Source organism: Mustela nigripes, chromosome 7 (genome assembly GCF_022355385.1).
Source record: "Mustela nigripes isolate SB6536 chromosome 7, MUSNIG.SB6536, whole genome shotgun sequence".
NCBI lineage: Eukaryota > Metazoa > Chordata > Mammalia > Carnivora > Mustelidae > Mustela > Mustela nigripes.
In genome coordinates, this window is record NC_081563.1 from 64,646,911 (window position 1) to 64,669,020 (window position 22,110).

The window sequence follows — 22,110 nt, forward strand, 5'->3', positions numbered from 1 at the left end:
TACTTGCCTTTGTGAACTTATAACCTTGGCCCTTTTCTGCTTGAGACATCCATTACTTCTGGAGAAAGTGAATATTTAGAAAAGAATGAAATAGAGCTTATTAAGGAAAGAATGTATAGAAAAATATTTAAAAATATAAATAGTGGCACTATTCTCCTTGAGTAGATTTTCCAAATTTTTTTCTTTTTCCCTCTCCTTTTTAAGATATCCAGGATCAATTAGTTAAAGTCCATGCCATAGTTTGAGGCGCAATGCAGGCAAGATACCCATTTGTCTATGATATCAAGACTATTTCTCCCATAGAAAGAAATCATAGCTTAGGAAAATTAAAAGGGAAAGCCAATTTCCATTCCTGAGAATTGTGGGAAGATGGAAGGAGAGAGAAGCAGGGGATGACATAGATATCCTTTGCTTATTCTTAGGAAACATCCTAATTAAAAAAAAAAAAAAAGTGTAAGTCCCATGAGAAGACTAGCATTTCGTGTAATGTGGATAAGAACTAGATAAAATTTCAAGCACAATTTATTATAAGTAGGTCTTCAAGGAAAAAGTTAGACCAAAGATTTAAATATCTCTTAAAGAACAAAAGGAGCCATACTGGGCATGTGGGCAAGTGGGTGCTTGTGAGTAGTCTTTCAATTACTGCAAGGCTTGTGAGCCCATTTCAAGTTTGCATGAGTAAATTCAGTTTTCCGAAATAGATATGATTTGCAGGCTTGGGGGCTACCACATGTCTTGCAGTTAAGATTACGTTTTAGAAGATTAAAAAAATGTCTTGCTATTAAACTGCTAAATGGCTTGAAGACACTTTGCCCTTTTCTTTTTCAATGAAGGAATATATAAGGAACGATAATCACAATAAAATGAAATGGAGCATGCTTCACTTCAATTTTAAATAAAGTATTTTCTTTAGCAGTAACCTTTGTTATCCATGCTTCTGGGATCACAGGTAGTTTATACTGTAAAACTCTGCTGTAACTTTCATAGCAGGAACTTAGATTAGACTATATTGTCATTGCTTCGGTCCCCTGCCAACTCTGAGAATGAAGGTTGGAAACAGGGTAATGTTCTTATTTTGGGGAGGAAGATGTGAGGAAGGAGAGTAAAACAGGCTCTGTCTGGTTGAAGAGAGAGCTCCAGAATTCTCCATGGCCATCAACAAGAACACCGAGGCCACCCCCAGCTGCATCAGACAGATGATCTGCAAGAACAAATACGGATTGGCACATGGTCGCATAGGCAGAGCCAGCGCCATCCTGTGCAGCCAGAAGCCTGTATTGGTGAAAAGGAAGTGAGCCACCCACCAAGAGATCTTGAGCAACCCCTACCCCCACACCCAAGCAATAAAGATGTCAGCCAACTTTTCTTTAAAAAAAAAAAAAAAAAAAGTGCCACCGAGTCATGCTAAACAGCAGCTAGAACAAAGATGTATTTGGATTATGAAGAACCTTCAGAATATCAGGTCAACTAGCCGTAAACAGGTTTGCCGTAGTGATTTCATTAATTTCCAGATAATGCAATTCTGAATCTTCGTATTTTTGGACTCTGCTTTTTGTGGTCTGGCAACCTTCTCTTTCCTATCTCACAGAAAGGACAATAATTAGCTCAGTACTTGTATTAAGAAAGTTTATATTAGGAACAAGATTATTTCCACTTCAATGTCTTTCCAACAAACAGTGTTGTGATCTATAATTTCTTTTAATTTAAAAAAAGAATATTTACATTTTAAAGCTTATGCTATAGATTGTAAAGACTGGAGTGGGAGAGGTGTATCTGACAAATGAGGGTTTTCTTGCCTTCTCATTTGGAAGTCTGGGAAGTGGTTTCCTTGAAAAGCTGCCCAGGGGCTCTGTTTCATTAAATCAAATGTGTTAGTTCCAAAGAAGAGCTGTGAGGCTCAGCTTTCTCAGCTACCCTTGGTTTCTAAGTGACAATGATCCCGAAGTAACTGGTATCTTAATGGAAAACTTGCTAAGGGGGCCCATTAAACAGTAAGATCACTCTGGGTTGAAGGTTACAGAAAAATCTCCTTGAGCAAAGCCAAGAGGGGCCATAACAGGAGCACAGAGGAGTCCAGACTACCAAATGAAGTGGTAAATTTAAGTATTGGTAAGAAAAAGGGAAAGAGAGTTCTACCAGCTGCCCACTTCTAAGAATGTGGTCTCACAGCTGTACAAACTACCTCATCCAGCGATTAGAAGACCTACTTTTCTCCCTGAAGAAGTCACGTAAGCTCCACCCTTCCCCCTGTGTATGCAGTCACCCGTGGAGGAAGAGAAGCAGAGAAAGGGGGAAGTTATTGAAGAATTAAGAACTCTTCTCCACAGAGCCTTCATTCTCCCACTGCCTCTGTATCATGTCTTGGATTTATAAAGTACATCAAAATTCCTTTATATGCCTTTGTTTTTAATATGGTTTTGAGATCCATGGGGCATCTGGGTGGCTCAGTTGTTTAAGTGTATGACTTCAGTTCAGATCACGATCTCAGGGTCCTGGGATGGAGCCCTATGCTGGGCTTTGCACTCAGCGGAGAGTCAGTCTGCTTCTCCCTTTCCTTTGCCCTCCCCCAACTCATGTTATCTCTCTCTCTCCCCCAAATAAATAAAAATAAAATCTCTAAAAAATATATTGTTGTGAGATCCTTGAGGGTAAACACTGTGCCTCGGTATACTTGTTGAAATGCCTGGTGAGGGCTCCTCAGGCTCAGTTGTTGAGTGACTGCCTTCAGCTCAAGTCATGATCCTGGAGTCCCACGATCTTGTCCCACATCGGGCTTCCCCGCTCAGTAGGGGAGTCGGCTTCTCCCTCTGACCTTCCCCCTCTCAGGCTCGCTTTCTCTCACTTTCTCTTTCTCTCAAATAAATAAATAAAATATCTAAAATAAATAAATAAATAAATAAATAAAATGCCTGGTGAGAAAAGACACATCTAAAGAGGTGGAATCTCACAGGAAAACATGGTAGGAAGGAAAAAAAAAAAAAAAAGAGGGATGTGCCAAAGGCATCCATAGCTAGGATCATTCTTCTCTCTTTCTTTTATCAAAAATTCATAGAAAATTGTAGAACATATAAGCAAGCAAAAATCAATTAAAAATGAAAAATCACCTGTAATTCCATTGTTCAAACATGTTTCCTGTTAAATTTTTGTTACCCCTGCCTCCGGCCCTTTCTGTGAAATTATATGAGGTATATAATGGTTATCCTCTTGATTTTCAGTTATAGGTATAACCTAAACAATTCTCTTCAGCAATAAACCTGAATATACATCTATTCTTAAAGGCAGAGCATGATTCTTTGCTTTAAAGGTTTTACAGATTATATTAGCCATTTAAGTAAATTTTTATTTTTTATCATTTAAAAATATAATGTAATGGGAAGCCATGTATATACATAATCGGTTGCACAGTGTTTATGTTTCCTTTTATGATATCATGCTTCATTATTTTCTAACTCTATTTCATATATTTTCCTACATAAACGCATATTTATTTGTAAAGATTTTCTCCAGACCCTCATTTGTATTAATTCGGAAATATTCAAACTCTTCAGCGTGTTGTATTCATTTAATAAACAAATTGGAAACTCCTGTTTGGTTGGCACAAATGAAGGTAACAAATATGGCTTTATAGTGTAGTGGAAAGAGTCATAAGAAAACAGGTAATTAGAAGAATAAATAAATGATTTATATTTGCAATGAGAGTTATGAGATAGTTAATTCAGTGGATAGCCAGAAAAGGTGTCTTCATGAATGGAAATTTAAGCTGAGACGTGATATGTGCAAAGTGTAGGAGGAAGAGCATTAGAAGAAACAATTTGTACAAAGGTCCTAAGGCTACACATTTTTGAAGACCTGAAATATTGGCATAATTAGAGCATAATGAGCAAGGGAAACAATCATACAAGATGAGCTGGGAGAGATAAGGAAGCGTCTTGTAGGCTTTGGTAAGGTCTTCAAATGCTGGGGTTGCATTATGCAGCTATTAAAATTGTAGTCATCTATGAAACATATTTCTAATTTGCCAGAGGAATATTTGAAATCACCTCATGTTTATTAAGAAATATGCAGCCATGTCATTTTCCACTGTGAAACAGTTCTAATTAATTAAGATTTAAGACAATAGGGATAATTAGAGGTACACAATTTAAAGAGGCAGTGATTCAGTCAGATTTATATTTTAAGCACATATTTGGGTTTGTCTGTTTTCTGTTTGTTTGTTTGTTTACCTGTATATCGTGGAAGCATGCATCTTCTAGATGCTGTTATTTAAGTTCATCTTTATTTTTAACCCTGAGTCTTATCAGTTCAGATTACCAGAATGTGGCTCAACAAGAGCTGGGGTAGAGCCAGGCCCTAACTGGGTCCTGTTAGCGGGTGAAGACCCAGGCCTATAGGAAGCTATCACAGGATGTGATTTTACAGAGACAATTCTTTCTGTGCCAGGCTAGATTTTGAGAACTACACAGAAAATTAGAAAACTAATTTTGAAAATTTGAAAATTTTGAAAATCCAAACTGACCGATTCTTACACAAATACCTAGGAGTATTTCGTTTAGGAGTGTTTTTCCTGAATTGAATTATAACATACTGCTTTCTTTTATTCTTCCTTCTGTGGCTTTAACCAGTGAATTATATAACTACATACCAAAAATAGAATTGCAGAGCTCTGTATCTATCATAAACCAAACACAGAACCATGGATTAAAAGTTTATGACAACATTCCCCTTAGAATGTATTATGGTGGCTATTTAAGTAATCCCTACTCTATTAGACACTGTGTTTCATGCTTCCTGTGGATTATTAGCTCCATTTGTCATAGCAGCTCTGCAAGACAGGAATTGATATTTCCATTTTCTATGTGAGGAAACTGAAGGTGCATCACCTTCTCAAAGTCACAGTACCTTAAGTGGCAGAGGTAAAGTTCAAACTGCATCTGTTTTTTTTTTTTAGTAGTAACTTTTCTATTTCACAATTTTCTTTGAAGGAAATTCCTCTAACATCATGTCTCATCATCAGGGACTCTACTAGCCCATATGGCATCATTTTTATGCAAATTTAAGAGATCACCTCCCATATGTATTCTGTGCAGCCTAGTGCCAAAATACAGGACTTGACAAACAGCACACCCTGAACTTCAGTCTTCACTCCCTCTCTCAACCAGGATCCTAGGGATCTAAACATGTACATAATTGCAAGTGAGGACTTCAAACATGATGAAAGTATATTATATCCATAAGTGATCTAAACTGAAATAAGTCTACTTATATTTGAAAACCAATTAACAAGTTGAACTGGAATAAAACAAAAATAAGTCCTTAGTGTTTTTGGTGAATTTGGTTGTTCTGAATATTAAATTTTATCCCCAGGCACAATTCAGAGTACAGTTTTCTGTTATTTCCTGACAAATTCTATACAACCTTGTTAATTGTGTGCCTTGTATCTGTTTCATAATGGGATTGAAGCTTGCTTTTCCAACTTCCTTTTCTAAATTATTAAATCTAGGTGAAGTAAAATGCCCAATTAAGTTTTACTTTATGATAGATATTTATTAACTAAAAAGTTAACTATGCAAAATTATAGACATTGAAAGAGTAACATAAGCCTTGGGCAACTATAATTACCAGGAATCAAAACACTGGCTTCATTTGTCTATTAAATAAAAAACATCTTTATTTGCCTAGCCCTTTTTGATAGTGGGATATGGAGTGGGTATGAGGAGTCTAGTGCAGGTAGGTGAGGTTAGAATGTCATTTTAAAATGAGATCTGGGTGTGTGACTTCGGAGATTAGTTCAGAAATGTAACACAGTTCCCATCAGTCTTTTTCTCTCATGAGACATCCACCCTTGGAATCCAGATCATTTCTTAAAATAATATTTTCCCCAAATTTTATTTTGCTGATGAAATTTTAATCACCCCAATAATCTACAAGTAAAATTCTTTTGTATGTATTCTACCTCCATCTAGATAAGTTTGAAGGATGCTGATGTCTTCTTAAAGAATCAAACACAATCAGCATGGTGGCAGATAGCTTCTGTGAAACCATCTTTTAGTATATGAGGTAATGTGAGGTGTGAATACATTTTTATTTGAAAAAAAAAAAACATGTTCTTTAGTGAATAAGTGAGATTCTACAGATAAATAAGTTTTCTTATAGTGCTATACTTTATAACCAAAAAAGAAGACAAAAGTCAAAATCAAAAAAGAGTCAACCGATAGAGAAAAGAAATTATTATGTTACATAGATATATCACCGATATATACCCCAGACAATTTTCTTATTACTCAATCCATAATTTCTCCTCACTTAATTTTAGTTTATAGTAATTCCTAAAATTTACTCAACCACCCTCTGGATTGGTTACCAGGTTTTGATTGCCTCACACATACTTCTTTGCATAGAGAAATTGTGTTGGGAAGTTCAGCCGTCACCTCCCTAAACTTTCTTATTATATAGAGTAAGATCTTTTTGATGAATGTATGATAAAACTACCACTTAAAATGTAAGTAAGCATTTCAGTTTCCATTCCATGTCCCACTCTGCTTTATAATTTTAGTTCTGATTTATAGTCTAACTGAAGCTTAATTTTGAACCAAGTTAATCTGCAGACTATATATTTTATTTAATCCTTCAATGAATATGTGCTACTTATGTTTATCTTTCAAGGTCATAAAACAATATTCAGTTATTCTAGAGATGCATGAATCTGGTATGCAAAGTGAAAAACTGAGGGGTCCACTTTTATGAAATTTGAACAAAATTCTCAAGTTAAATAAATAGATAATAATTTGAGTTGGATCACTTAGATATTCACTTGCTTTAAAAAGGGAAAGGGTCATTTGGGGGGCCAATCAGTTAAACGTTTTTGAGTAATATTTTTTATTTCTTTAAGATTTCTTTACTGTGGTACTTGATTCTTCCAATAACCCTATGAGAAAACAAGGAGTACATCCCAAAACATAATAATCTGATAAATGGTAACTGCTGAAATACTTGGTAAGTAACCAGATCCATTTGGAAAATAAAAGAAAGAAAATCAGATTTCTGCCTTACTATTTTTACTTTATATAGTTTTTTCAATTGGATGAAATATTTATTGTCAGATAAAACTATAACTGTACTAGAAGGAGTATAGATGATTACTTGTTTATTTTGTAAAGATTTTATTTATTTGGGAGAGAGAGAGAGATTGAAAGAACATGAGTAGGGGTGGGAGAAGCAGGTTCCTAGCTGAGCAGGAAACCCAACATGGGGCTCCATCACAGGACTCTGGGATCATGACCTCAGCCAAAGGCCGATGCTTAGCCACCTGACCCACCCAGGTGCCCCACAGATGAATATTCAAACAACATTAAGTGGGGCACCTGGGTGACACAGTCAGTTAAGCAACAGACTCTTGATTTGGTCTCAGGTTATAATCTCATGGTTGTGAGATCAGTACCCATGTGGGCTCTGTGCTCAGCAAAGAATCTACTTGAGATTCTCGCTCCCTTTCTTCTGCCCCTCTGCCTGTTCTTTCTTTCTCCCTCTCATAAAGAATAAACAAATCTTTTTAAAAATGACATCAGGATAAAATGGCTTTCTGAGCATTAATACAAAAGTTGAAATTGAGGGAGGCTTGGGTGGCTCAGTCAGTTAAGCTGCTGCCTTCAGCTCAGGTCATGATCCCATGGTCCTGGGGTTGAGTTCCACATCCGCCTCCTTGCTCAGCGGGGAGTCTGCTTCTCTTTCCAACTCTGCCTGCTTGTGTGCATGTGTGCTTTCTCTCTGATAAATAAATAAAATCTTTAAAAAAAAAAAAAAGTTGAGGGGTGCCTGGTGGCTCAGTGGGTTAAAGCCTCTGCCTTCAGCTTGTGTCATGATCTCAGGATCCTGGGATCGGGCCCTGCATCGGACTTTCTGCTCAGCGGGAAGCCTGCTTCCCTCTCACTCTCTGCCTGCCTCTCTGCCTACTTGTGGTCTCTGTCTGTCAAATAAATAAATAAAATCTTAAAAAAAAAGTTGAAATTGCAAGGAAAATGATATTTGATGCAAATACATTAAGAACATTTTATTATAAGTGCATCAAATACCAGTAAAAATATTAAGAAATTCCCAATTAGAGATATATTTGTAACATACATTACAGAATCAGCTGGGTTTCTCTGTAAGAAACAGATGATATTCATAGACGCGTGATAGAGGAGATTTTGATAAAATAACTTCTTATGAATATGTGAGCAGAATTAAGAAGACTCCTGAGTAAAGAAACAGTTGATTGGAAGTTATTAACTTCACTAGACCCAAAGATGCAAATAGAGCTAGTAATTATCAGAAACTGTTTAGACCAGTAGCTCTGGAAACAGCTAACAGAAGCTGTGGGCTATGGTACGGATAATTGACTGCCCAGCAGAGATAGAGTTGATTTTGATTCCTTCTGATTTCTCTCTGAGCTTCTGCCTCTTACTGGCCCACACCAATCAGAAGTCAGAGGACAAGGTAACCGAGTTTATGTGGCCCATGGGGATTAGCATTCTGAGGCACAAAGCGGGTGGAGAGTGAGTTTGTAAGGACAAACGGAGAGTATACCAGCATAGTCTATCATACCTTTGACATATCCACTTTTCCCTTCTAACCAAATGGAAAGCTTTATCTGAACTTGGAGGACATACAAGTCCTATCAGTTGTTATATAATCATAATGTGTCTCAGTTTCATAATACTGTCACCTAAAACTTAAACTATTAACCCTTATCAGTGTTCTTAGTATTAAGTAATTGATGGAGAAAAAGCAATGTAAAGCCTAGCTGATATCGGCCTGCTTCTGTGGATTAGAACACATTAGGCTTGTATTGATAGTTCTTTCTTCTTTCACATCCTATTCCAATTTTTATTCAATTGCTTTCAGCATCTTACTGAATGAGTTTCATTATTTGAAAGGATCACCCAAATGTTTATCTCCACATAATCTGAGTATTTGGTGATCTTTTGAGTAAAGAACTATTAAGAATCTTCGTGAATTCCTTTGGTTCCAACTACATACCTTACTGCTTCAATTGGCTTGGAGTAATCTAATCACCTTGTCCCATATACCACCATCATCTGTCATTTGCTTCAGCAGCACAGCATCAGAGACTATCATGGATGAGAAATAGCTTTAGCTTCCAAATTACCAAATTTGATTGTGTTTCTTAATATAACATTCCTTCTTGGGCATTAAAAACCTAAAATCTACTGAGTTTGCTGCAAGGGGTAGGAAGTAGAAATTCCTCAAGTAGGTTATTGGGTGAAAAAGTTAGAGGAGCCATTCTTACCCTGCCTCTTTATTCTTGAACACATGCATTCTAATGCTGAGAAAGATGACACCACATATTGGCTGCATATCTCAAAAGACAGCATTCTAGTCTCACAACGTATTATCTCCTCATGGGTACTATTACAGCATCTTCAGCAGCCGTTAGACTGTTGTATCAAGCTATCTGTGTCTGGGTGATGGGATACACCCTCAAATTTATGAATCCTGCCAGAGGCAGTTGATTGCCATACTATCATCATTTTATGATATTGGGGTGGGGGGTATCTATTTGTTTGTTTTGTTTTAATCAGAAGCAATGCTGAGTGTCATATGGTGATGAGTAAGTCATTCTGAAAGCCTGGGGTGGCATAGGCAGAGAAGACAATTCTTATCTAGAATATATTTCTCTTCCATAGAAGAAAAACTGCTGCCTCTACCATGAACTTGTCACCACAGGGTGGTGGTGTCCTGGTCTCATCAGATGGTGGCTTATTGCGGGCAGGACGTTGGCTTCTGCTATTGGCAGGTGGACACTCACCTGCCAGTGCTTTTAGTAAATCAGCCTTGGAATAAGAAGTTCATGATATTGGTCCTCTGTGCATATTGGGAGAGCAGTAGAGTGGTTAGGAAAGTGATACCTAAAGAATGGGAAATTTCTTCCACTTAATTATTGAAAGACTCTCCCACAGTAGATTGATCGGGATCATGACCTGATGGAGTAACACAAATGTTTATTTCCATGTGATCTGAGTAAGCATGTATTTGGATACAAACATCTTCACCCGCAGTCATTTTGGTATTTTGTCCATCTACCTCTCCCTTCAAATTCCTAGTTCTAAGTCTACTGATGCCATTTTTTTCCTATTCTGAGCTGCCAATTATTAGGCACTGCCCATAAATTGATATAGCTTTGTGCCTCAGGATTTCTCCCCTATGTGATGTGGATAAGCAGATGTATTAACTGACCTTATTCTAAATACTGGGAGGATTTCATCAAGAATAGCCCTGGGAATGACTGTAATTCTGTAAATCTGCTTCTCACTGGCACGATTGCACCAACGGACTCATCTAAGAACAGATCCATACTACTTCATCTGTTAACTAATTACAGAGAACTTTCCATAGGGCTCTAAAGGTTGGTGGAGGTAGAGGCAGCAAAGCAGTAGAAACCATGGGAGTCTCAGCCATCTCTTCATGCAGCTTCCTAGGGTCTTCCAGAATTGTTCAGGCTTCTATATACTATTTTTATTTTTCAATGTAAGGCTGCTCTGCCTACCAATTTCTATAATTTGAGGAATCATATAAAGCTCAAGTCATAATAGGCATTGTGGGTCACATAAACATTTGCTGTTTCATGGTCAGTGTTAAGTGTCTACCAGGGCCCAGTTGCTTTTCAAATAGAGGAAATGTTTTTAAGCATAGGAAGGCATGACCTCATGCCAAAACTTGTGCTGTGATTTTTATAGCATAGTTTTCCATGGATCTATATAACACCTGAGTTTGTCGCAGACACTTTGAATACCATTTTGTCATTTAATTATAATGCCTGAAGATATAATGTAATGATATATATGTGTAATACCTTGCATTTGAGCTTGGGAAATGCTGCAGAGTATTTTATACTCTGAACCTTATTCAAAATGGGTAGCCAGGTAAATGGGCCAAAGCATCACACTCAAATGTGGCAAATACTGCATTTCAAACCCCAAAAGGCCCAACAAGCATCATGTCTCTTCTTACTTATAGGTCGTGCTAAACCACATAATTAGCATATTGAATAAAAGATGGCAATTGACTGTAAATACTGCTTATCTTTAAAGTATGCTTCTATTTTTCATGGACTTTGCATGAAAACAGAACATAAATATCCCTGATATCTATATCTGTATCATCGATATCTGTGTTTAGATTATCTATGTATTCATATGTATAGACTTATACACTTGACCCTTGGACAACATGGATTTGAACTCTGTAGGCCCATTTACACATGGATTTTTGTTTTTAAAGATTTTATTTGAGAGAGAGAGTGCGAGAGCAGGGGCAGGAAGAGCAGAGGGAGAGGGAGAAGCAGATTCCCCACTGAACAGGCTGCCTGATGCAGGGCTCCATCCCAGGACCCACGGATCATGACTGGAATGCTGGAATATCTTTTTGCAATTTTCTATGACTTTAATTAGTACAGAAAATAGAAAGGGAAATGGAAACTTGCCATTTAATAAGTAGAATTTTTATTAGTCAACAATTTAAAAAGAAAACTACTTTGCAAGAATAATTAAAAAATAAAAAATAAACCTATAATAAAAAAGTAAACCTATAATAAAAAAATAAAAAATAAAAAATGACCCTATTACTATTCATATGTGCCCCAAATAAACAAACACTTAAAACTAAAAGGGATGTGGTAAGAACCCAAAATGGAATATAAATACTAACAAATGAACCTAGCTGTATTACAAATGAAGCTAACTGTATTATAAATGAGTAACACATCTAAACTAAACGGAGTGGGGAAATCAAGAACTGATATAAGTACCTGTGGAAAACAGTATCATGACTGGATAATGTCAGGCTAGAGATAAAAAATGAACTCTTGTCCTTAAATGTTTTTCATGGGGGTATGATTAGAAATTCTGAAACTATTTTATGTGTATGTTAACACTGAGCAAATTAGAAAATATAGCGTGAACACAATGAGAGCCAGATTTCTCATTTGAGGGAAATTACAAATAAGGAAAGGAAGAAGACTAGAAGGAGCCAGGTGGTGTCAGAGTTGAATTGGAGGCATCTATATAAACTCATGGTTTTTGATGGATAAATAGAAAAATAGCTGTGGGCTATACATACACGTAAGCTCATATGGGGTTAGTACACAAACATTTATTTCTTAGTTTTATCTGTGGACATGGCCTAGAAGCCATGACATCCTGGTAACAATGAGCACACCTAGCTCCCAGATCTTTGTTTATAAACACCATTCTCCAATAAAAGAACTAGAGCTCCTTAAAGGAATGCTTGATTCCAGAATGAGTAGTCTGAAACTTCTGGTCCCAGAGAGTAAGAAGATTAAAAAAGGAAGGAAGGAAGGAAGGGACGGGGAAGAAAGGAAGAGGGAACAAAACCAACCTGAATCCTAATGGTCAAAGCTGGAACAACTTTTCAATAGAATAAATAATGAGAACATTGGAATGTAACTCGTAGAATAAAATAAATGCTCGTGGAAACTTACTGAAACAAATAATCAGATTAATGAAGAAATGGAGGAGACATCACAGATCTTCTTTTCAGTAAAATTCTAAAGAATATGTATGGGGAGGAATAAGAGAAATAAAGGATATTCATAAGTCAGTCAATATAGCAATAATTGTCGCAGAGAAGATCACCAGATATATACTAAAATTAGGGAAAATTAGGAGAAAATTTTGATGAGGAAAAGTTTTGCATAGTCTCAAACATGTCCTCCAAGACACTGACAAACTTCTAAAGGAAAGAGTGACTTTCCTGTGGGGAAATCCAGAAGACACCATCTTAACCAAGTGATCAAGGTAAATATCACCAGGAATAACACATATCAACATCATGAACTCCTTCTCAGGACATCTTCTTTTTTTTGTGGTACTTTGAACAAGAAGACATAATCTCAATCTAAACATGAGGAAACATCCAGTCCCCAGTTCAGGGTCATCCTACAAAATTATTGATCAATATTCTTCAAACGTGTCATCTTCATGAAAGGCAACAAAAGACTGAGGTACTGCCCTAGATTGTTTAACAGGTACAAATAACAACTGAATGTAAAGAAGGACACTGGGTAGAATCTTGTAAAAGAAAAAGAGCATGGAAATTTGGTAAAATTTAAATAAGATTTGTGGTTTAATTAGTCTTGTACTGGTGTTACTTTTCTGTTCTTGATAATTTTATTATGGTTATGCAAGGTAGTAACATTAGAGGAAGCATGAGAGGTATAAGGAAACTCTTTGTACTATTCTTGAACACTTATGTAAGTCTAAAATTAGATTAAAAAGATTTTGAATCAATTTTTAAAAGGGACTTTGAAGTAGAAACTTGGGGGCCCATGATGTCTTCAACTTCCTCATTTTGTACATTATAGGCTCCAAAATATTAAAGGACTTACCTACAGTACAGAGCTTGGGAAAAGCCAAGATGAGAACGTAAAGCATTGCCAAGTTTTCAGTATTATTTTCCCGTGGTCCATTGTATAAAAATAGGAGCTTCATTCCTCAGAAGTTGGTAACTGTTGGGCATCCTGTCTGAATTAGACCTTCTCTAGGAAGTTTCAGCTTTCTCAGTGTTTACATAATGTGGAGATGAATGTCAAAATTCTTTTACATATCTTTTGTCATATTGTCAGTATGCATTACATTGAATAAATTACATTGAATAAATACACAGGGACAAATATGCTCTTAGAGAGCCTTGCTTGTCTATACTGAAGATTAATAAAGCTGCCAGATGTTACTAATTTAAGGGGAAAAATTCAAAATTTGTAAACAAGATATATTTAATTATATTTATTTACATTTTTTAAAGTTCTCAACTTTTGAAATGTGAATATCAAGATGCCTTATTTAATTTGGGAAGAAATGTTTGATTCATAAATTAGTAAGTTATACAGGCTAGAAGCACATTTATTTCAAAAACATTTTTCTTTAATTTTAAGACATCAGTTATAACTTAAAGAATTTGTATTTGTTTTTAGAACAGAGACAACAAGTATTTAATTAACAAAGCTGTCTCATTTCTTTATTCATTAACTGTCCAGTTTAACATTCAGTCAATAAATGTCATCTTTAGACCTGATAATAATTTTCCCAAATTTCTTTTTTGAAAGGTATTCTTCTCATGTCCAGCAAAGTAACAACAACAAAAATACATAAAATGTTAATGATGGAAGCAAAAAAAGGGGGGAGGGAATCACCTCTTACTTGGATTCATGTTATTTATAGATACAAGTCGTTGGGCATCTATTTCCAAGCTGAGCACCTTAGAAGCTTGGTAAGCACCAGAACTACTCTTTAGGGTTACTTATGTGGTATGAGGTGAGTTAAGCTGGTCACAGTTGCCTGTTCCCACATATTTCCACTGCTAAATTGCCCATAACCTAGGACTCCAGCATTAGTATTTCACAGATAATACAAATCTATGATGAGAGGAGAAAAGCTTATCAGAGAGCCTTGGATCTGGGATTGTAGAATGTTTTACCAATAATTATTTTTGTTTTCTTAGACATATCACTTTATATCTCTTGCTCTTCATTTCCCTCCTGAAAAAGTTCCTTCAATTTTATCATTCTATCACTAGTATTAAAGAAGATGCCACTTCAAATTTTGATTTTTTCCCCTTAAATTAGTAATCATGACTCTATCATGATGTTTTCCACCTTCCTTGCTACAAATATAATTCATATACCAAATTTAAAACCATTTTTAAATATTTGTATATATTCTTTTTTAAAATTTAAATTCAATTAATTTGCATATAATGTATCATTAGTTTCAGAGGTAGAGTTCAGTGATTAATCAGTTGTATATAACACCCAGTGCTCATTCTATCCCATGCCCTCCTTAATGCACACCACCCCGTTACCTCATCTCCCCACTCCCATCCTCCCCAGCAACCCTCAGTTTGTTTCCTATGGTTAAGAACCTCTCATGGTCTCTTTCCCACTCTGATTACAACTTGTTTTATTTGTCTCTCCCTTCTCCAATTTTCATGTTTTTTTTCTTAAATTCCATATATGCATGCAATCTCTGATTGACTTATTTCACTCAACATAGTATCTTCTAGTTCCATCCAGGTCCTTGAAAATGGCAAGATTTAATTTTTGATGGCAGAGTTATATTCCATAATATATATATTTGTAACTTTGGAGTATATACCTAATAGTACATTGCTGGGTTGTAGGGTAGCTCTATTTTTTAACTTTTTTGTGGAAACTCCATACTGTTTTTCAGAGTGGCTGCACCAATTTGCATTCCCACCAACAGTGTAAGAGGGTCCCCTTCCTCCACATCGTTGCCAGCATTTGTTGTTTCCTGAGTGGCTAATTTTAACCATTCTGACTAGTGAGAGGTCGTGTCTCATTGTGGTTTTGACTGTATTTCCCTGATGCTGAGTGATGTGGAGCATTTTTTCATGTGTCTGTTGGCCATCTGGATGTCTTCTTTGGAGAAATGTCTGTTCATGACTTCTGCCTATTCCTTGATTGGATTATTTGTTCTTTGGATGTTGAGTTTGATAAGTTCTTTATAGATCTTGGGTACTAGCCTTTTATCTGAAATGTCATTTGCAAATATCTTCTCCCATTCCATTGGTTGTCTTGGTTTTGTTGACTGGTTTCCTCTGCTGTGCAGAAGCTTTTTATCTTGAAGTCTCAATAGCTCATTTTTGCCTTTGGAGACATGTCTAGAAAGAAGCTATTGTGGCCAGGGTCACAGATGTTGTTGTCTTTGTTCTTCTCTAGGATTTGGGGGGAATTCCTGTCTCACATTTAGGTCTTTCATCTATTTTGAGTCTATTTTTTGTGTATGGCAAAAGAAAACGGTCCAGTTTCATTCTTCTGCATGTGGTTGTCTAATTTTCCTAACACCATTTGTTGAAGAGACTATCTTTTCCATTGGATATTCTCTCCTACTTTGTTGAAAATTAGTTGACCATAGAGTTGAAGTCCATTTCTGGGTTCTCTATTCTATTCCACTGATCTATATGTCTGTTATTGTGCCAGTACCATACTGTCTTGATGCTTACAGCTTTGTAATAGACCCTGAAGTTGGGCATTGTGATGCCACCAGTTTTGGTTTCCTTTTTCCACATTCCCTTGGCTATTCAAGGTCTTTTCTGGTTCCACACAAAATTTAGGATTGTTTGTTCCAGCTCTGGGAAAAATGTTGATAGCGTTTTCATGGGGATTCCATTTAATGTACAGATTGCTTTAAATAGCAAAGACATTTTAACAATATTTGTTCTTCCAATTCCTGACCATGAAATGTTTTTCCATTTCTTTGTGTCTTCCTCTATTTTGTTCATGAGTATTTTATAGTTTTCAGAGTACAGATCCTTTACCTCTTTGGTTTATTCTTAAGTGTAGTGAAGAGGGAATGAGGTTCTGGGGCAAAACTCTCTTATCAAAAACATACATTTGTCAGTGATAGTAAATATTACTTCCAGTTAATGTGTTTAAGTTTTACACATATCACTTAATCTTCTAAATAGCCCTAAAAATAGATATTATGATGATTTTATGGAAGTTGGATCTGGAGCTTAGAGAATGGATGCCCGGGATCATCCATTAGTCGGTGAAAGTTGGAGTGTGTCCAGCTACCCCACTTAACACTCAAACATACTGTCTTGTGGACACACTATTTAACATAAGTTATTTGAAAGACAGAAAGCTCTGGAACCATATACTGACTCTGGAGTCTTTGCTTAAAGACTGTGCTTAATAATAATTAATATATCTGTGCTTAATATCTATGCTTAATAATATCTGTGCTTAACAATAAGTTGGTGAAAGGAAAAGAGGAAGACAAATGTGATTTGACATTTTATTTTGTTTTATCCTGTGCAGAAGGTGCCTCCTTTGGGCATTTCTCCCTACCACCTCCTCATTGCATTCATATGGAATTAGAAGCAGTAGTTTGGGAAATTCTTTTATAGAAATACCTCTCTTGACTTTGAGGTATAGAAAGAGAAAACTTTGAATGAATATACTTGAAAGTGAACACTGCATTATATGAGACTTGAAATACATCAGACCTAAAGAGCCTTACTTCTGAGCCTGTTCTTGAAAGGGCCTGAGAAGGCAGAATGAGTCATATATATGATCGAAATTAAAGAAAAACTGTCCAAAATTCTCATTGACTGCTACATTTCTGAAGTTAGAAAAAGTGAAAAATGTGATTGTACAGCAAGTTTCATCCTAATATCCTTGAAAATGACAGTTCTTAGGAAGGTAGGGAGGGGGCAAGAGAGGAAGACAGGTATACAGAACAACGAAAATTAAAGTAAAAATTCTTAGAGCTTAGAAAATATTAATTTTAGGCAAGAGAATAAATGAAATCTTTACTCAGGGTATCAGCAATAATAAGGTTAATTAGTCAATTTTATTTATTTATTTTTTCTAAAAGATTATTTAGTTATTTATTTGACAGAGAGAGATCACAAGTAGGCAGAGAGGCAGGCAGAGAGAGAGAGAGGAGGAAGCAGGCTCCCTGCTGAGCAGAGAGCCTGATGTGGGGCTCGATCCCAGGACCCTGAGATCATGACCTGAGCCAAAGGCAGTGGCTTTACCCACTGAGCCACCCAGGCGCCCCAATTAGTCAATTTTAAAACCTTTGATTTTAGAATCATGATTACATAGATATGGGCAAAATCCTAGCTGTGGTTCTGGGTAGCTCTTTAAGTACTCTATGTATGTACCTTATAGTTAAGTATGATATCTGCAATACAAAAAATTTTGCTCTGGAAAATCTGAAATAGATACCATATACCTTCACTACTTCCTTTTTGCTCTCCCTTTAACGAATACACACCTAGTGCAGAGTATGGGTAATGACTGTTTAGTTTCTATTCTGACATCACTTACCTACCTACAGACCTTTGGCCAGTGTAATACCTGGGGGAATCCAGGATGCTTAGTGCAGTGCTAAGGCCAAATCTATTCGAACTGGTTAGTATCTGTACAATACTGATTTTTTAATTTGACTGATAATACTCCCAGAATCAAGCACTAAAACATTTCATAAACATACAAAACTGGTAACAGTAGTTACTACTAGGGATAGAACTTAGATGAAGGAGGGAGGAGGAATTTCTTTTCACCATAGATGTTCTAGTTAAGTTTGTATCATGAGTATATATTGTCTTATCAAAGCAGTAATTTTTTTTCTTAAATTCAGCAAACTTAAATAAACATAGATCTAAGGAATCTATAAAATAATTAATTGAAATAAGCATTTTTATGATTCCCCTTAGAGAAGCAGTATATAGGAATTAATGGCCTCCTATATGCAATATTTGTTTGGGTTTTTTTTAAATATTATTTATTTATTTGAGAGAGAGAGAGCATGAGAAGTGCCGAACAGGGAGCCTGATGAGGGACTCGATCCCACGACTCCAGGATCATGACCTGAGCTGAAGGCAGTCGCTTAACCAACTGAGCCACCCAGGCGTCCTGCAATATTTGTTTTTCATTTTGTTTTTCATTAGTGTCTGAGCTGAAAGCCTCTCATCCAATTTAGTATAAGTCAGTATTTGAAAGTATTCTGTAAAATCATTCTTTTTTTCATTTTTACTTATGTGCAATAATTCCGACAGGCCGTGCCTTTATTGCTGCATTTTATAGGTAAGTATAGTGGACTACAAAAGTTTTTTTCTTTTTTTTTAAGATGTTACATATTTATTTGAGATAGAGAAAGAGAGAACAAGAGAAAGAGCGCATGAACAGAGGGGGAGAGGTGAAAGAAGAAGGAGAAGGAAGGAGCCTGACTCAGGGCACGCAGGGATTGATTCCAGGACCCCAAAATCATGACCTGAGCCAAAGGCAGATGCTTAACTGACTGAGCCAGCCAGTGACTCCTGGACAAAGATATTAACGAGCTTGCTTAAAATCACACAGTATGTGAAAGATAGGATTAAAATTTTTCTTTATTTTTTAAAAATTTTATTATTGTTATTTTAAAACAGATTTTATTTTTAGGAACGGATTTAGGTTCATAGCAAAATTAAGCAGACGGTATGGAGAATTCCCATATAGCTTGTCTCCACACAAGCATAGCTTACCGCGTTAGCATGCTTCAGCAGAATGATACTTTTCTTATAACTGATGAACCCACATTAACATCTTATAATTGCCCTAAGCCCATAGTTTAGATTAGGATTCATTCTTGGTGTTTTATATTCTGTAGGTTTTGCCAAGTATATAATAACAAATATCCATTATTATGGTATCATACACAAGTATTTTCAAAGCCTTAAAAATTCTCTGTACTTCACCTATTCATTCCTCTCTTCCCCCTAAGTTGTGGCAACTACTGATATTTTTACTGTTTCATGGTTTTGTCTTTCCTGAATGTTATATAGTTGGACTCATACAATAATTAACCTTTTCTGACTGGCTTCTTTCACTGAATAATGTGCATTTAAGTTACCTTTATGTCTTTTAATAGCTTGCTAGCTCATTTCTTATTATCACTAAATAACACTCCATTACCGGGATTCACCACAGTTTATCCATTCGCCTACTGATGGACATCGTGGTTGTTTCCATGTTTTGGCAATTATGAACAAAGCTGCTGTAAACACACATGTGCAGGTTTTGGTGTGGATATACATTTTCAGCTCTTTGGGTAGATACCAAGGAACATGATTGCTGGATCATATGGTAAGAGGCTATGTTTAGTTTTGTGGGAAACCTCCAAACTGTGTTTCAAAATGACTCTATCATTTTGCATTCCCACCAGAACCGAATGAGAATTCCTGATGTTTCACACTTCATCAGCATTTGGTGTTGTCTGCTCTGGAGTTTAGCCACTCTGACAAGTGTATAGTGGTATCTTGTTGTTGTTTTAATTTGCATTTCTCTAATGACATATCGTGCGAAGCGTCTTTTCATATGTGTATTTGCCATCTGTAAATTTCAAAAATTTGGGCCACAAATCTATGCACATTTTAAAACATTTACCAGCAGATGTGGGAGGGGTCAACCTCTAGAATTAGAAGTGAGTGGTGGCTGATGTCTGAGGGCTGAGGGGCTGTGTGTGGAACAGGCTGAGACAGATACCAGAGGGCTTGGATCCCAGCTAAATGACAGTATTCCAGTTACTAAACTTACAATGAGTGGACCTTTTGAAAGTCATGATTTTCTTTGGAAAGACTTTTCTTATGTGAAAAATTAATTTTCCCCAGTCATTCTCTTGAATTATCAGGGGGAAAAAGCTACAACACTTTGCAGCTTGTTAGGTACTGAATTGTACCCCCTAAATTCATATATTAAAGCCCTAATTCTCAATGTGACAGCATTTGGAGATAGGGCCTTTATTGAGGTGATTAATGTGAAATGAGGTCATAAGGGTGGGACCATAATTTCATCAATGTCCTCATAAGAAGCAGAAGAAACACCAGAGATTTGCATGTGCAAAGGCCATGTGAGGACACAGAGAGAAGGCAGCTGTCTGTAAGCCAAGGACAGAGACCTTGGGAGAAACCAACCCTGCCAATATTTTGATTTTGGACTTCCACATGCTTTTGCACTGTGGAAGAATAAATTTCTGTTGTTTAAGGCACCCAGTCTGTGGTGTCTGTTTTGTTATGGCAGCCCTAGTTGACAAAAATACAGCTCAACCAAAATGAAATGAATTTATCCACATTAAGGCACACCCAGGGTATATGTGCTTTATGAAAATTACAAGTTACAAATGGATTCAAGGCAATGCAGTATATTCAGTATCTTCCAGTTTTTCCTAGCTCAGATCTCTCACTGGATATTTTGAGTAGTAATGATTAAATGACTGATTTTTTAAGATATTTTGAATGACCCATAACAAAATGAAGGAATGGGAGAACCCCACATGATGGTAGAACATAAACCTGGTTTACTATAATGCAGTTGTATCATTCCTGAAAATAGAAGAGTTGCATCTTATTCATAGTTGTCTTTTTTTTTTAAGATTTTATTTATTTATTTGACAGACAGAGATCACAAGTAGGCAGAGAGATAAGCAGGGGGGGGGGAAGCAGGCTCCCCGCTGAGCAGAGAACCTGATGTGGGGGCTCGATTCCAGGACCCTGGGATCATGACCTGAGCCGAAGGCAGAGGCCTTAACCCGCTGAGCACCCGGCGCCCCCCCTTAGTTGTCTTTTTACTATAATTTGATGTACACAACATTAAAAGTACTGACATATAGAAGTTTTTACCCCCAACAAAGTCAATTTGGCTCCTGTGAAAACCTCTCTACCAACAGAATATGTGCTAAAAGCATGAAACCTCCAGTATAACATTTTGTCTGATTTAAAATGACTCAAAACATTTAGCAAATGACCTGACAACTAAAGGAACACAGTTGGATTTTCTTGCCTCAAAAACTTTACTTGAATATTTTATATCATGTTGATATATTCTTACATTTATTTTTAGTTTATTGTAGAAAAACTCAGCTATATCTAGAAATAGAAAGAAAAGCATAATAAAATCCTTCACCATTATCCATCATCAACAATTACCAACACCTGGCACATCTTGTGTTATTTACACTCCTACCTATCTCCTCTTTTTAAGCCATTTCTGAGGAAATCTAAGATGTTGTATTATTTCATCTGTAAATCCTCAGTATGTTTCTTTGAATATATAGTCCTTTTTTTAAGATACCATGTTTTCATTATTATTCCAAAAATTTCTAAATTTTTGGAATAATAATTTATTACAAATTATTCCAAATAATAAATTCCTAATATTGGAAAATTTCCTAATATTGGAATAGATTGGAAAAGATCCAATCATTGTTTAAATTTTACCAATTTTCTCACAAATGCCACAATTGTTTTTACAATTTTTTTAAAAAAATCAGGAATCATCTTAGTACCAAACATTGTAATTAGCTCAAATTTCCCTTAATTCCCTTTTAGTATATAAGTCTTCTGTCATCTCTCTCTCTTTTTTTTTTTAATTACTTGCAACTTATTTATTGAATTAGAATTAAGATCCTTTGTCCAGTAGTTTCCTACAGTTGGTTCTTTGCTGATTGCATCCCTCATGCATCTTTTAACATGTTCTTCTCTCTTTTTCAGTAGAGATCATGGAGAGAACATGACTGCCAGTTGACG

General features: G+C 36.1%; 1 pseudogene; it reads left to right on the plus strand.

Annotated features, from left to right (window-relative positions):
* The first annotated feature begins 1,148 nt into the window (after window positions 1-1,148).
* On the plus strand, window positions 1,149-20,891 carry LOC132022363 (proteasome maturation protein-like; annotated as a pseudogene).
* Window positions 20,892-22,110: the final 1,219 nt, after the last annotated feature.